The 16,566-nt window shown below is 44.2% G+C and overlaps 2 pseudogenes; one reads left to right on the top strand and one right to left on the bottom strand.

Moving 5' to 3' along the window:
* The first annotated feature begins 4,749 nt into the window (after positions 1-4,749).
* LOC125415845 (NEDD4-binding protein 1 pseudogene) lies at positions 4,750-6,459 on the top strand (annotated as a pseudogene).
* A 5,475-nt stretch (positions 6,460-11,934) lies between these two features.
* LOC125415952 (large ribosomal subunit protein uL11 pseudogene) lies at positions 11,935-12,827 on the bottom strand (annotated as a pseudogene).
* Positions 12,828-16,566: the final 3,739 nt, after the last annotated feature.

The raw sequence follows: 16,566 nt of genomic DNA, 5'->3' as shown, positions 1-16,566 counted from the left end.
AGCTCTTGGGTGCAGCCCAATAAAAGCATCAAGTTTGCTTCAAATTTGGCTCCAGTTGTGGTACTGGGTCTTAGTTCTAGTCTTTGGATTGGCAGCATTGTCCTATTTGGCTCATGAAAGGGATGCCCTTAGGGTCCTAAAGCAAGAAAACTTTTTAAAATGTAATCTTTTATATTTAAATGTACCTCTCAAAGACTGAGGGCTTTAGTAATATAATTTGCCAAAGCAAAACAGCTAGGGGCATGTCAAGGCCAGGTTCAAAGGATAGAGGAAAACCCCCAAACCAAGGGACGAAGTGCGGAGTTCCTGCATGTGTGGTGCTTCAGTCTCGCCGGAGCAGCCCGCCGACCTGGGGTCTGTCTCCTCTACCCAAGATGGAATGAGCAGAAATCATAGGCAGGCCTGGAAAATCTCCTCCAGCCCTGGTCCTGGAAGCTTTTGTTTCCTTTGGCTTCTGAAGGCAAAGCAACAGTCGCAGCAGCAAACCACAAGAGGCCACAGGTAGCTCCCCCTAGAGGCAGAGCTCACATATGCAGACCTGAACTCAACCCTACAGTGACAGGGGCTCCACCTAAGGCCCAAGGAGTCAGGACTTAGCAGTCCTGGGCAGCTGCTGGTCTGAAACGTTTGGTCCTTAGAGTCTGACCGCTCTCTGAAACTCTCCCAGTGACCGTGCTCGGCAGTTTTGTATCTCTGGCTCCTTCTGTCCTTCAGCCTCCTCTCTCTCTCTCTCTCTCTCTCTCTCTCTCTCTCTCTCTCTTTCTCTCCTTTTCCTTTCTTCATCCATTCCTCAATGTGATCGAATACCCCCCAACAAGTACACCAAAGAAGGACCTGGGTGTTAGATCAGAATCGATTCAAATGAACTGAAAATAAAAGAAGAGGAGCTGGACTTCCATAGAACCAAATTGTCCTTTAATCAGAACCACGAAGAACAGCAGTCTCCAGTCTCCTTGGAGGGGAACAGGACTGCACCCAGGAGCAGAGGGCGAGGGCTTGGGGGCTTAGAGCGCAGAAAAGGGAACTTTGGGGGTGGGAGATTCCATATGCAAATCTGTTCCTCACAGTCTCAAAGTGGTAAATATCAGCCAGGGTTGGTATGTTGATCTTATCAGAGGTTTCTGGATCCCAGCGTCTTAAAGATGTTCACAGCGTGAAAACTTTCCCGGCAGGAATTTCTCAGCTAACTTAAGGCTTTTGGGTTCTTAGCTCTCTCTCTATTGGGGACAACTGGACCCCTTTATTTGTTCCTCTGCTCAACATAGTCACAATGAATAAATATGTCTCGATTCTCTTTTTAAAGTCTTTTTTACAACCTTTGTGTGTGTGTTTGAGAGAGAGAGAGAGAGAGAGAGAGAGAGAGATGGCTTCTCTAAGAATGAGCTTTGAATTGAAGCAGTTGTTTTCACGTGTCACTTTGTGCTAGTCTCTTAGTTTGTGTTTGTGGTGAGTGGCCCAGTGGCTGTGTAGAGTCCAAGAATGAGAATATAGAAATGTAGATTCCGGAAATAAGAATGTAGAAATAAAGAAATGCAAAGTTGGAAGCCTAGGAGAAAGAGAGCAGGCTGTCAGCAGCTTTCTCAGCAGTTTAAGGATTAACCATTAACAGTGGGTTACTTTGTTTTACAACCCACAGCTCTGTCTGCAAGGCTGAAGTGGCCCTCTGCAAACTGAGAGTTGGCTCTGCAAACTGAGAGTTAACCCTAAAATAACACCCCAGTCACCCGTGATCAACCACGGATATGAGTCAAGTTAACCTTTAGAGGGTGGGATGTACGTGACTTTTTGGTTGCACATCGTCCCTGCTATGTGAAAGTGTCAGCATTGTGGAGTGCAGCGCTTCGGTTAACACCATCAGGGAGTGCCAGGGAGAAACAAAGACCTAAAATACAAGCACTAGTCTAACTAAAAGCCCTGTTACTGGAAATTGGAAAGAAGGGCAATTTGTATCTAAGTTTCACCTAAAGTTTGTAAAAATTCCTTTGCTCATACCTAATGCTTGTTGCTTCTTGCTTTGCAAAGGGGGCGTTTGAAAACCATCTTTTGGTCCTCTAGATTTCCTTAGTGTCTGTTATATACCCCCTTTTAATCTCTGATTGTGTTAATGTGGATATTCTCTCTCTGCTCATGAGTTGATTTAGATAAGGGTTTGCCTACCTTGTTGATCATCTCAAAGAACCAAATCTTTGTTTCATTGGCTGTATTGTTCTCTTTGTTTCTAGTTTGTTGATTCCAGACTTGAATTTGATTATTTTTTGCCATCTACTCCTTTTAAATGTGATTTCTTCTTTTTGTTCTAGAGCTTTCAGTTATTATGTTAAATGTTGGTATGCGATCTCTCCAGTCCTTTGATGAAGGCACTTAGTGCTGTGAACTTATAAACTCTTAGAACCACTTTTAATGTATCCCACTGTTTGGTTATTCATTTACCTTCAATTTTAGAAAGTCTTCAATTTTTTAATTTTATTTCTGTCTTTACTCATTTTTTCACTCAGTAGAGAGCTGTTCAAGTTCCATGAGTTTGGAAGCTTTTTCTTGTTTCTGTTGCCGATATTATCTGTCTGTCTGTCTGTCTATCTATCTATCTATGTATCTACCCATTTATGTCTGCATGATTGTTTACTGGTAGGAGAGGGGTATTGATGTTTCCCAAGATCAGTGTGTGAGGGTCAGTATATGATTTAAGCTCAGTAGTGTTACTCTTACAAATATGGCTTCCCTTGGGTTTGAGATATAGATGTTAAGAATTGAAATGTCATCTTGGTGAATTTTCCTTTTTTTGATGACTATGTAGTATCCTTCCCTAACTCTTCTGAGAGTAAAACAATCCCACTGGTCAGTCTTCCAGATCAGATTATGGTAACACACACCTTTAATCCCAGTAACACAATGATACACAACTTTAATCCCAGTAGCCACACTAATTTCCATAAAATAGGGTGGTACACTCCTTTCATCCCAGCCCTAGAGAGAAATATAAATCGGGAGGAAACAGTTCTCCTCACACAGTCTCATGCTGAGGTTCCTGGAGGCGGGATCGCCATTTCAGACTGAGGCGAGCTGGCTGCCTTGCCAGCTCGCCTGGATCTTCAGCATTGCTCCACTCTATCTGTCTTCAGTTTCTTTTCCAGATTCCTGTGTTGAGTTTCTGCTTTGCCTTCTCTTGATGGTAGACTTTAATCTGTAAGCTGACGTAAGGAACCCTTTTCTTCCATAAATTGCTTCAGGTCAGCATTTTATCAGAGCAGCATGGAGGCATACTAAGATGGTACTATATTCAAAGTATGTATATTTGTGGAATTCAGATGCCAAACTATCTACTCTTCCATCTGGCTTGTGTAAGGATGGCTTCCTACATTGCTTAAATTATGAAGGGTGTATAGTATTTTATGAAACAAATAGAATTTTTAAAAGTAATCATGACTAGAAGGAGAGAAATGGTAAAAGCCTACATTTGGGGTCTAGAAAGCGTGGGGATTGAGCGGTGAAGGATGAGGGAATAGTAGCCTATGGCAGAGACCGACAAGACAGTCTACGGAGGCAGAGGGTGTTTGTGTGAGTCACAGAGACGAGCCTGGGAAGCTATGCCATCTCTGTGCACTTACCCGGCCTTGCCAGCCTTTGCTTTGCACTCCGCTTTTTTTTTTCTAAAGGACACTGCATTTCCTGTCTAGTGCAGAACAGTGTGCTCATCACCTACCGGACTCCATTTCTAAGTTCTCCCTTTTCTCTTTTTCATTCCTTCTGTGGTCATTTTATACATATGAACAATGTATTTGATCTTATCAGCCTTTCATCAGACCTCCATCACCTCCCAGACTGCCCCATCTCATCCTGTGCAAACATCATGTTCTTTTGTGCTTTCCATAACCCACTGAGTGTAATCAGTGCTGCCAATCTCTCCTACAATCACGTCAATAGTAACGCTGAATACTAGTTCTGGCCAATTGATTTTATTGACTGACAAGGGTCAGTTATGAGCAGAACTGGTTAAATGTGACGACCTTCCTGTTCTTTTTCACTTGTGCAGGCAAATCAACTTGATTCAGGAAGTCAAGTTGGTGCAGAACATTAACAAAATATCAGTGTCTGCACAGAAGAAATGAAGTACATCATCGCTGTGAAATTCTTTAGTAACATGGGCTATTCCAAAGAGATTGTTGAGAAAGTCATCGGGAAGTGTGAGCCTTCGACACAGCCATTATTGCTCTTGGAGGAAATTGAGAAAGAGAACCAAAGGCTCCAAGGACACAGAGCTTGTGCCCCGTGCTCTGTGTGTCCAGATGCTGCTCAGAGCAGAAGTGCAGGTGTTGGGGGCAGCACAAATGAGCTCACAGGAGATTTCACTCCCAAGAACACACAGAGCAAAATATGGAGGAAAAATTTTCCCAGTTATCGTTTAAAGACTCTAAACCATACACCTCAAACGGCCGAGTAAATTCTTTCAGAACAGGGCCAGCAGGACAGAAACATGAAATGTGGGGCTCAAACCAGAAGGGCAGTGGTAATGTGGACCTTGAGATCGATGGCCTCTCGCTGTCTCTTGCCTCTTCCTGTCCTAAAGTCAGCTTCGGGGTTGGAGAGATGGCTCAGAGTTTAAGAGCCTTGACTGCTCCTCCTGAGGTCCCAAGTTCAATTCCCAGCAACCACATGGTGACTCACAATCATCTATAATGAGATCTGGTGCCCTCTTCTGGCATGCAAACATACATGGAAGGAATGCTGTATACATAATAAATAAATCTTTAAAAAAAAGAAGTCAGCTTCATTTCAAGGGGAGCTACAGGCCACCAGAGAGGCCCAGCTTTTTCCGAAAATGACATTCAACAGGAAGCTGAACCCTCGCTTCCCAATAACGTGAAAGCTGCCTGTGAGAAACCTTCTGGCTGCTGTAGATACCCTCAGCATAAGCCACATCATTCCCAGCTTTCTCCACCGCTGCCGCTGCCCCAGCTCTTACCTTCAGATACCGATGCAGGATTGGCAGGGGCCTCTGATCATACCAATTCCGTCGTTACGGGGGTTCAGAGATTTAGAGATATGCTGAGAATACCATACAAGCTGGAATTAAAAAATGAACCCGGCAGAGCAGATTTGAAGCATATTGTTATAGATGGATGTAATGTTGCACTTATCCATGGTGTGAAAAAGTTCTTTAGTTGCCGTGGAATAGCAATTGCCGTTGAATATTTTTGGAAGCTTGGCCACAGAAACATCACTGTGTTTGTGCCGCAGTGGAGAACAAGGCGCGATCCTAATGTCACAGAACAGCACTTCTTGACCCAGCTCCAGGAGCTTGGAATATTATCTTTAACTCCTTTCAGGACGGTCTTTGGAGAACGAATTGCTTCTCATGTTGACAGGTTCCTACAACACTTAGTGCACAAGACTGGGGGTGCCATCGTAAGTAATGATAACTTCAGAGAGTTTGTAGCTGAGTCAGTGTCCTGGAGAGAAATTATTGCCAAAAGATTGCTTCAGTACACGTTCATGGGGGACATATTTATGGTTCCTGACAACCCTCTGGGAAGAAACGGGCCTTGGCTAGAAGAATTCCTTAGAAAGGAGGGCTTTCGTAGAGACGTGGAGCCTCTACTCAGTGCCCTGCCAAATGTGGACACGTTCGCCCGGAGCCACAACACCCAAGTAGCTTCCACCAGCCACGAGCCTCCATATCGGAACCAGGGAGCCTCTTAAGGACCTTGGCTTCCGCAGCAGCCCCACTTCACATCCCTGACCACCGTTCTCGGTCCACAGCAGAACCATCTCATGCCAGCACACAGATCTTCTGCAGAGACCAGCGAGCTGAGGGAGGCCCTGCTGAAGATCTTCCCTGATTCTGAGCAAAATGAAGATCGGCGAGATCCTGGCAGCTCAGCCATTCCTGAAAGACCTGAACATGCTCTCTGACCTGGTGTTGGACCGAAGGCTGGGCTGAAAGACCAAGGCTAACGGGGACCAAATCGAGCTGCCAACTGTGGAATATCGTAGTGGGAAGAAGCCTTCCAGAGTGAACGGGGCTGCTCTGGATTTCCTAAGAAAACGAAGGGACGTGTTTTGTGTTTACACAAATCTGGAGTTTTAAACCCAGCTTTATTTCTATGTATAAAATTTGCTGCTAATATGGATTTAACCTTTTCTGTAAAAGGAAAGCACATTTTCTGCCTTTTCAGAACTGTGTCTCAGCAGTTACTCTTGAGTGTACTTTCAACTTTATGTTTTTTAAAACTATTTACTTAGAGCTGAAGAAAAATCGACAAGTGAATATGTTTAGCCTTTCTAAATAAGATTTTAAAAATTAAAATTAAAAAAAAAGAAAACCATCTTTTGCAGTAGCCTTACAAGTCTGTCTCTGGCTGTGGTCTCGGCTAACTGATAAACTTTTTGTGTCTCATGGAGATTTATTTTTTTTAATTTTTAGTTTTTTCCTGGAATAAAGTTTGCTTCTGGTTTACTAGACTTTGGTCTGTCCCCATCTTTGCACAACTCCTATAGACTTAATAGCTGCAGCAAATCTTTTTTGTTGTTGTTGTTGTTTTGTTTTGTTTTTCAAGACAGGGCTTCTTTGTAGCTTTAGAGGCTGTCCTGCCTCTGCATCCCGAGTGCTGGGATTAAAGGCATGAGCCTCCACGAGCCCGGTTGCAGCAAGCTTTATTAGTGATCCATTTAGATCCCCAGTATTTGAAGAGCTGGTGCTCCCTGTAGCCCGCATGTGCACACACACCTGTTTAAAGAGCTGGTGCTTCCTACACTCCACACACACCTGCTGGGGTGACTCTAGGTACCAGAGGGTTATTGGAAGTGTCAGGGTACTCAGCTCTACTACCATACAATGGTGCAGACCTCTGTTGGGATTTTCATGAAGTGGATACTGACGAACCAGCCTGCCTCCATTTTTGGCTTGAAAGCCATCTTCTAGTAAAGACAAACTAGGCTCATTTCTGTTTATGATTAAACTCCTCTTTCTCAAGGATTGGGCTATGCCCCACCTGTAACCTTAACTACAAATGGTTCTATATTGCCTGTTCCAGGAAACATCAACCATTTCTTTGTTTCAAAAAGTTGATAAGGGGGGGCTGGAGAGATGGCTCAGTGGTTAAGAGCACTGATTGCTCTTGCAGAGGACCCGGGTTCAATTCCCAGCACCCACATGGCAGCTTACAACTGTCTGAAGATCCAGTTGCAGGAGATTTGACACTTTCACACCAATGCACATAAAATAAAGTTAAATAAACCATAAAAATATTTTTAAAAAAAATTTGATAAGGCCATCTTGCACCCCTGCTTTTGTTTCAAAGACTATTACAATCACTTGTTGTTATGGCTCCCTTGTTATGACCACCTTTTCACTTCCCGTGTCTGTAACCCGGCCTATTAGCCTGCCAACCCCCCATTTGGGAACCCCTGCCCCTAAACTATAAACACCTTATCATCCCCGCCTCTAGTGCTGACCTCCTAAATCCCACCTCAGGGGGAGGGAGGCAGTCAGAGCACACGGATTAAAAAACCCTTGTTTTAATTCATTTGGCCATAATGATTTGGGTTAGTGGTCTTTCTCCTCGAATCTTTGGGATTAATAGTACAAAGCCAAATCCTTCCAGTCAATCAAACAAACCCAAGACAAAACAAGAACACGTCAGTTGTGGTGGTTTGAACGTGAATGGTCAGCATAGGTTCATCTATTTGAATGCTTAGAAGGATTTGGGTTTTCTACGGAGTTTTCTGCTAAGCTTTATTCAAAATTATATTGAAGATTGACATTTACTAGGCACCAGAGGAGGCAGCTCAGGCTCTAATGGGGAAAAAAATGTAATATTTTTCTCTTTCATGTAATTTCTAAAATTTTTTTAGACTTATTTACTTTATGTGTATGAGCTTTCTGCCTTTGTGTATGTATATGCACCACCAGCATGCCTGGAGGCAAGAAGAAGGTAATGGAGCTCCTGAATCTGGAGTTAAAGATGGATGTGGACCACCATGTGGATGCCAGGAATCAAACCCAGGTCCTCTGCAAGAGTTGTATAGTGGTTTGAAAAAAAAGTGCCCCCTCAGGGAGGGGCATATGGGGAAATGTGCTCTTGTTGGAAGAAGTGTGGTCTTGTTGGAGGAAGTGTGTCACTGTGGAGGTGGGCTTTGAGCTCTCTTATATGCTCAAGCCACGCCCAATGAGACAGACCACTTCCTGTTGCTTGTGAGTCAAGACGTTAGAACTCTTAAGTTCCTTCTCTAGCACCATGTCTGCCTGCATGTTGTCTTGCTTCCCTCCATAATGATAATGGACTAAGCCTCCAAACTGTAAATGAGCCACCACAATTACGCTTAGACGAGTGTCCCTGGCTTATTTCTATTGCTTAGAAATATAATCTGATTTAACTGTCTACTAACAGAGCTGATATATTTATATCAGTATATTGCTCTATCATGTGTGCTTCAGTACTTTGAACCTCTCAAAATCAAACTCAAAAGATAATATATGTGGGTTTATTACTGTGTTTCATAGATTGTTAATATGTAAGAGCACTTTTGATGACTATTAAGAGAAATGTGACCACCTGGTTAGTGGTGACACTTGTGATACACACCTTTAATCCCAGCACTCAGGAGGCAGAAGCAGATGGACCTTTGAGTTCGAGGCCAGCCTTGTCTACAGAGTGAGTTTCAGGACAGCCAGGGCTAAACAGGTTATTTTCCTAATTAGTGATTGATGGGAGGGGCCTAGCCTGCTGTGGACCCTCTCCTGGCCTGGTGGTTCTGAATTCTAAGAAAGCAGGCTTTGCAAAGTCACAGAAAACAAGCCAGTAAGAAGTGTTCCTCCATGGCCTCTGTATCATCTCCTTCCTCCAGGTTCCTGCCCTGCTTGAGTTCCTGTCCTAATTTCTTCCAGTGATGAAGAACAATGATATGGAAGTATAGGCCAAATAAACCCTTTCTCCACCAAGTTGCTTTGACTACGGTGCTTCATCACAGCAACAGTGACCCTGACTAGGACATATGTATACAAGACTTACTAGAGTGCCTTATGGGCTGTGGTCCGGCAGGTCCAACAAGAACTCCAGTACCTGGCCACTCCACAAGGCTGGATGTCTCAGTTGGTTTTTAATTTACTTTGGAACCCCAAAGAAGTGGGTTCTAACACCAGCGAAGGAATGTCTCAGCCACAGGACAGATGAACTTACCAGCAAGAGTGAGGGCAAATAGGGAAAAAGCAGAAGCTTCCTTCAATGTTCTTTTATGGAGATTACCACCAGAAGGGTGTAGGCAAGACTTAGGGTGTGTTTTCCACCTCAAATGATCCAGTCAAGAAAATCCCTCCCAGGTGCTCTCGCCTGGGTTTTAGTTGCTTCCCCGCATAGTCAAGCTGACAATCAAGATTAGCCATCACAATGGTTACGGGTTGGGGGCGGGGTTAGGAAGAGAAATGCTTTAGTAAATCAGGCTTTAAGATCATTGAAGTTGGGGGGGTGGGGGCTGGAGAGATGGCTCAGAGGTTAAGAGCATTGCCTGCTCTTCCAAAGGTCCTGAGTTCAATTCCCAGCAACCACATGGTGGCTCACAACCATCTGTAATGGGGTCTGGTGCCCTCTTCTGGCCTGCAGGCATACACACAGAGAGAATATTGTATACATAATATATAAATAAATATTTTTAAAAAAAGATCATTGAGGTCATATTTCTCCATTAACTGGAAATGCCCTTAGAGTCTGTAATTTGCATAAATATCAAATCCATTTGATATTTGAGTCATAAAATAATCATAGTGTATAATTATTGTTGCTTTGAACTTTTAGCCTTCAATTTTCAGGATGACTGATCCAGTCAGTATCTGTGTAGACAGAGGTCTATATGAACACATTCACGCATACCTCTGAATCCTCACATGAAACAATGTTCATTAAGTCATAGGATAGAAATTGTGTTAAGTTGCTGGAAACTTTTATTTGGCTGCTAAGATAATACGATAGTAGGTGTGCATGTGTCTGTGTTTATATGCCACATGTGTGTGGGTACCCTCAGAGAGAGTCGGATCCCCAGAAGCTGGGGACCAAGCTCCAGTCCTCTGGAACAGCAACAAGTGCTCTTAACCACTGAGCCAGCTCTCAGCCCCAGAAATACCTTAACATATAACGATAGAATTAAATTAGAGTACTCCTAAGTAATATACAAAAAAATCTTTTCTTTTAATTTTTTAAAATTTTTTACATACATTACATCCTCACCATAGTTTCCCCTACTTCCACTCCTCCCAGTTCCTTCCCCTTTCCCCCAGATCCATTCCACCCCTCCACTTCCCTAAAAAAGAAAAAAAAATCAGGTCTCCCAGGGGCAAAACTGAACATGACATAACATTATTACAGTAAGGCTAGGCACAAACCCTCATATCAAGGCTGGACAAGGCAACCCAGTAGTAAAGCTTCCCAAGTACAAAAGAGTCAGAGGCACCCCCACTCCCACTGTTAGGAGTCCCACAAGGACATCAAGCCACACAGCCATAAGGTATATGCAGAGGACCAAGCTCAGACCCATGCAAGGTCTGTGATTGCTGCTTCGATCTCTGTGAGCCCCTATGCGTCCTGTTAGTTGATTCCGTGGGTCATTTTCTTGTGGTGTCCTCAACCCCTCTGTCTCCTAGAAGTCTTCCTCCCCCTCTTCTGAAGGGTTCCCCTGACTTTGTCTGGTGTTTGGCTGTGGGTCTCTGTGTTTGCTTCCGTCAGTTACTGGATAATGCCTCTCTGATGACAGTTGGACTAGGCACCGATCTCTGAGGATAGCAGATATCATTAGGCATCATTTTATTGACTTTTTGTTTTTTCCCAGTCATATTTGGATCTAACCTGGGTCTCTGGGCTGTCTAGCCTCTGGTTCTTGGACATTCACATAGTGTCAGACATGGGCTTCCTCTTGTGAACCTCAAGTAGGACCAGTCATTGGCTGGCCACTCCCACAAGTTCTGTGCCACCATCACCCCAGCACATCTTGCAGGCAGGACAGAGAGTCTTGTGGCTGGGTGGCTGGGTTGATGCCCTTGTCCCACTGCTTAGGAGCCTTACCTGGTTATAAAAGATAGCCAGTTTTTTGTTTGTTTTTTGGGGTTTTTTTTGTTTACATTTTTGTTTTATTGAGACAGGTTTTCTCTGTGTAGCTTTGGAACCTGTCCTGGAACTTGCTCTAGAGATTGGGCTGGCCAGAGATCCGCCTGCCTCTGCTTCCTGAGTACTGGGATTAGAAGCGTGCACTTTTTTAAAAAAAAAAAAAATATTTATTTGCTGGGCAGTGGTGGCTTAGGCCTTTATTTCCAGCACTCAGGAGGCAGAGACAGGCAGATGTCTGTGAGTTTGAGGCCAGCCTGGTCTACAGAGTTGTAACACTCAATTCTGTGTTACCCCCTCGGTACAGTTCGCGCGCCACTGTACTGTATACGAGTCGGGCAAGGGCCTGGAGATTGAAAGAACACACAAGAGACCTGGGTCATTGGAAAGGAGATCTGCCGAATGCCGTTTATTCAACTTTGGGGAAATCCTTATATATTTAGCTGCTGCACAAGGATTTCCTCCCAGGCAGGTGGGAAATTACAATACCAAAGATGAAACAATGCCCTACAGATAATCGCCAGGCAGGGCAGAGGGAGCATAGGAACAAACAGGATGTTTTAGCTGACTGACCAGAAACTGTCCTCAAGATGCACCCCAGGAGCAAGGGTAGACCCGGGCCCTACACAGAGTGAGTTCCAGGACAGGCTCCAAAGCTATAGAGAAACCCTCTCTCGAAAAACCAAAATAAACTTTTTTGTTTATTATACACGCTGTGTACTGCCTGATATATATGTCTGCAGGCCAGAGAGGGCACCAGATATCATTATAGATGGTTGTGAGCCACCATGTGGTTGCTAGAACTTGAACTCAGAATCTCTGGAAGAACAGCCAGTGCTCCTTTTTTTTTTTTTTTATCAGATGGTCTTTTATTGAAATATTTTCTCTTGTTGCTTCTTAGCTAGCTGGGTATTCCACAGCACCACTGTTGATGTCATCAATGATATCATGAGGGTGGCATCCATCCACATTGCAGCCCACAGACCCAGGATCTCTTTAATAGTTCCAGAAAGTTCTCTGGCTAAAGACCTGTGTCACATCTGCCAGGCAATGTTGACGATCTTGTCAAAAGTGATATTTCCGCTGTTTTTAATGTTTCTCTGCTTCTTTTTTTATTTTTTATTTTTTAAGATTTATTTATTTATTATGTGTACAGTATTCTCAGTATTCTGTCCGCATGTATGCCTGCAGGCCAGAAGAGGGCACCAGATCTCATTACAGATGGCTGTGAGCCACCATGTGGTTGCTGGGAATTGAACTCAGGACCTTTGGAAGAGCAGCCAGTGCTTTTAACCATTGAGCCATCTCTCCAGCCCCTGTTCTTCTGCTTCTTCCTGTCTCTTGGTGGCTCCTTGAGGGCTTTGATGATCAAGGCAGAGGGAGAGGGCACCAACTCAATCTGGACCTATCTGTTCAGGATGGTCAGTTTCACTGTAATCCTCAGGCCTTTCCAGTCACCGGTTGCCTTGGCAATATCACCACCAACTTTCTTCGGAGACAGACCCAGGGGGCCAATCTTGGGGACCAAGGCGGGTGTGGCGCCGACCTTACCTCCGGTGCATCTCAGGTACACGACTTTGATCTCATTGGCATCTAACTTGGGTGGCCTGGTGGAGGTGGCTGGTGTCAGATGAACCCGGATTCGGGATGACCGAAGAAAAGAAAGTTGCACCATTGCCTCCTCCCAGCTGAAAGGCAACCTGTGCTCTTAACTTCTGAACTATTTCTCCAGCCCTGCATTAGCTTTTTATATCACTCCTGAAATACCCTTCACTTCCAGTTGCGTGTGTGTGTGTGTGTGTGTGTGTGTGTCTCAGTAATTTCTCCCTTTACCCCTTCCCCACCTAAAATCTTTAATTGGATTGTGCTGTTTCTTTCCAGGAGGACTTTAAGTGTTCAAGTTTTTTATTTAATATTTTTCTTGTTGGGCTGGAGAGATGGCTCAGAGGTTAAGAGAACTGACTGCTGTTCCGGAGGTCCTGAGTTCAATTCCCAGCAACCACATGGTGGCTCACACCCATCTATAATGAGATCTGGTGCCCAGAACATTATATACATAATAAATAATTTAAAAAAAAATATTTTTCTTGTTGTTTTGTTTTGTTTTCAAGACAGGGTTTCTCTGTGTAGCTTTTCGGTATCCTGGAACTCACTCTGTAGATCAGGCTGGCCTACTGGCCTCAAACTCACAGAGATCTGCCTGCCTCTGCCTCCCAAGTGCTGGGTGTTAAGTATTTCCGAACCGACAGACCTCTCCGCCGACGTAATAATCCAAATTAAACAAAATCGGACTGAACTAGGAAAAGCCCAGGTTTAATGGACGACAGCGCTCCTGGGTGGCCCCCCGGAAAAAACAGAGAGGGGGAAAGAAGAACCTGAATGACCACCAGAGAGCAAAAAGGGGAGTCCATGTGTTCATTCTCTGTGGGGCACTTTAAATAGCCTGTGGGAGTGGCTTTCTTGGAGGTGGAGTTTGGATTGAGGCAACTCCCAGGGGAGGGGCTTGAAATGGAGCTTTCCACTCAACGTTCCAAAATGGATGCCAGGATCTGGAGTGAAGTCCTCAGCCAAACATTCCAGACTTTTCTGAATAAGGATGTTAGGGGCTGAGGTGATGCTTCCAGCCAAACACTAGGATTAAAGGTCTAGGCACCACTGCCCAGTTTTATTTAATTTTTTAAGTTAGTATACAAATGATAGCTTTCATTATGAGATGTACAATTGTTAAGTATGAAGCTATCCATGATCTGTGACAATCATGGGTGTGCACATTTTCAAAAGTCGAAGTCAGATATGGCATGTGATTTCATTTTATGACGGAGATGCTGAAGATGCCTGTTCTGTTGAAAGCTCCACCCCAGACCCTGGCATCCATATACCCAAAGAGACTGAGATGTTCTGGTGGAAGCTCTAACACAAACCCCTCCCCCACCTCTCTCCCCAACCATGCCTCATCTCAGAAAGCCTGCCAAACACAGCTCCTCCCCCAGAGATGCTCAAGACCACTCCCACAGAGTACTTAAACTGCCCCTCAGAAACCAGACACATGGTTTTTTTCAAGACAGGGTTTCCCTGTGTAACAGTCCTAGCTGTCCTGAAACTAGCTCTGTAGACCAGGCTGACCTCGAACTCAGGGATTCACCTGCCTCTGCCTCCCGAGTGCTGGAATTAAAGACATGTGCCACCATGGCCCAGCCAACTGCTACTGCTGAAAAACTCAGTTGCCATGCAGGCTGTTGCCTTGCTCTGTAGATGACAGATAATTGTTGTTAAACTCACTGAGAGACAGAAGATAGCTTGTATTTGAACACCAATTAAATTGCTACAATATGATTTTGTGGATTGCTAAAAGGAATTCATATTATTGCTTTTTGAGACAGGGTCTCACTATATAGCTCTGACTGCCCTGGAAACCACTACGTAAACCAGACTGATCCTGAATTCATAAAAATCCTCCTGCCTCTGCCTTCCTGAGCAAGTTACCACCATCTGCTACTAAGGAATTTCTAAGCAGTGGCATATTTGGTAAACTTAAAATGTGTGTTTAGAAGTCAGTGGAGCTGAGTGGTAGTGGTACATGCCTTTAATCCCAGCACTCGGGAGGCAGAGGCAAGTGGATCTCTGTGAGTTTGAGGCCAGCCTGGTCTACAAGAGCCAGTTCCAGTACAGGCATAGCTAAAGTCAAGACAAAGGCAAAGGCAGATAGATTTTCTCTTTCCCTAGTTATGAGCAAAATTGTAAATGCATTCATTTTTCCAGTTTTCTACATGTGACATTGCTATCTCTTTTTTTTTAGTGTTTGTGTATAAAGTACATATATTTCTTTTTTATATAATTAATTTTATTTATTTATTTATTTATTTTACACACCAATCCCAGTTCCCCCTCCCTCCTCTTCTCCCACTACCCCTACCTTCCCCCCCACCATCTGCTCCTCAGAGAGGGTAAGGTTTCCCCTGGGAAGTCAACTAAGTCTGTCCCATCTCCTCATTGAGGCAGGACCAAGGCCCTCCCCACTCCACCCCCACCCCTGGTCTAGGCTGAGCAAGGTCTCTCTCCATAGAGAATGGGCTCCACAAAGTCAGTTCATGCATTAGAGTTACATCCTGGTCCCACTGTCAATGCCCCCATATACTGCCCAAGCCATATCATTGTCACCTGCATTCAAGGGTGGTGCAGGGTAATTGTCTGTATTCTGTCAATCATGTTTTAAATAAAAGCTAATTGGCCAGGTAGGAAGTATAGGCAGGTCAACCAGACAGGAAGTAGAGGCAGGGCGATAAGAACAGAAGAATTCTAGGAAGGAGGAAGCCCATTCCTTCCCAGTTCTGCCCAGATCAAAAAAGAAGCAGGATGTGACCTGCCTGCTAAAAAAGGTACTGAGCCATGTGGTTAACATAGATAAGAATAATGTGTAAAAGGAACGGCGGGCTGCTTCCCGCCGCCCGCCCAGCTAGCTTTACCCGAAATAATTACATGGAAACTGTATTCTTTTAAACACTGCCTGGCCCATTATCTGTAACCTCTTATTGGCTAACTCTTACATATTGATCTAACCCATTTTTAATAATCTGTGTAGCACCACGAGGTGGCAGTTTACCAGGAGGATTCTAACCTGCGGCTGTCTCAGAGAGGAGAGTCATGGCGACTGCCTCATTGCCTTCTTCCCAGCATTCTGTTCTGTCTACTCCACCCACCTATGTTCTGACCTATCAGGCCAAGCAGTTTCTTTATTAATTAACCAATGAAAGTAGCACATAGAAAGACACACCTACATCAATAACGGGTTAATAAAAGCTACAAGAGCTAATAAGAAGCCTGAGCTAATGGGCCAATCAGTTTATAATCTTATGGAGACCCCTGTGTGATTTTCTTTGGGACTTGCCGGCTGTGGGAACTGGACAGGATGGAAACCACAACAAGCAAGACTTCATGTTACACAGGGGCCTAGGGGCCTAGTTAGGTCCTATGCAGGTTTCCCTGTTGTCAGTCCAGAGTCAGGACATTGCTTTCTCTTGATGTGGGCAAACACCTAGACCCAGAATGACGCTCATGGCAGAGCTCCATTAATAGGTTCTTGAGCCCTGGTTAGAGTTAGCTGGTTTATTCTGACTTGTCTTCTAGGATGGGAAGACTCATTCTGAGATGGACTTGGATTGTTTGTAGCAGAATGTAATGCTACAGGTGACCTATCTGATGGCCTCTAAATTATATTCTGGGGGGGGGGTTGAGACAAGGTTTCTCTGTAGGTTTGGAGCCTGTCCTAGAACTCATTTTGGTAGACCAGGATGGCTTTGAACTCACAAAGATCTGCCTTCCTCTGCCTCCCGAGTGCTGGAATTAAAGGTATGTGCCACCACTGCCCAGTCCAAATTAATATTTTTTTAAAAAGATTCATTTATTTTTATTTTGTTTGTGTTTTGCATATATATATATATACATATATATGTGTATATATATACATATATATATCTGTGTA

The sequence above is a fragment of the Myodes glareolus genome, chromosome 7 (genome assembly GCF_982192425.1).
Source record: "Myodes glareolus chromosome 7, mMyoGla1.1, whole genome shotgun sequence".
NCBI classification, from domain to species: domain Eukaryota; kingdom Metazoa; phylum Chordata; class Mammalia; order Rodentia; family Cricetidae; genus Myodes; species Myodes glareolus.
This window is presented reverse-complemented; position numbering and strand designations above follow the sequence as displayed.